Source organism: Pteropus vampyrus, unplaced genomic scaffold (assembly GCF_000151845.1).
Source record: "Pteropus vampyrus isolate Shadow unplaced genomic scaffold, Pvam_2.0 Scaffold885, whole genome shotgun sequence".
Lineage (NCBI taxonomy): Eukaryota > Metazoa > Chordata > Mammalia > Chiroptera > Pteropodidae > Pteropus > Pteropus vampyrus.
Genome location: NW_011889666.1, coordinates 13,831 through 14,266, shown reverse-complemented (window position 1 = coordinate 14,266; position 436 = coordinate 13,831). Strand labels below are relative to the sequence as shown.

At 63.8% G+C, this 436-nt stretch overlaps 1 long non-coding RNA gene across 1 annotated transcript in view; it reads left to right on the top strand.

Annotated features, from left to right (window-relative positions):
- Positions 1 to 436, top strand: part of LOC105309843 — a 6,007-nt gene that overhangs the window by 366 nt on the left and 5,205 nt on the right. The gene's annotated exons all lie outside the window — the stretch shown is intronic.

Below are 436 nucleotides of genomic sequence, written 5' to 3'. Positions count from 1 at the left end.
CGCCCTGTCTCTCTCCAAGGTCCCGCCCCTCGGTGGCTTGCTAGACAGCTGGTGGGTTTGTAGACGGCCGCTCTGCAGGAGGAAGTCTCTTTAGGGTGGCCGGGGGGCAGGGGACACGAAGCTGGTGGTCCCCTGTCTTAGAAGTACACACGGAGGGGCCTAGGAACACGCTCGCCACTGTCTGGTCCTACTCCAGTGTGGCCCTGACCCCACGGGACCCCTGAGGACACAGACACACACAGAGGGACGAGCACATGGGGACACGGGGAGGAAGCCTGCTCCTGTGCGAGGTTTCCGGGGCGGCCGTAACAGAGTGCCCGGCCCGGGCGGCTTAAACCACTCAGGAGAGAGGCCCCGGGAGGGACCGGCCCTGCCCACAGCTGCATCTCAGACCTCAAGCTCCAGGCTGTGACACAATGTATCTGAGTGGTTTAAG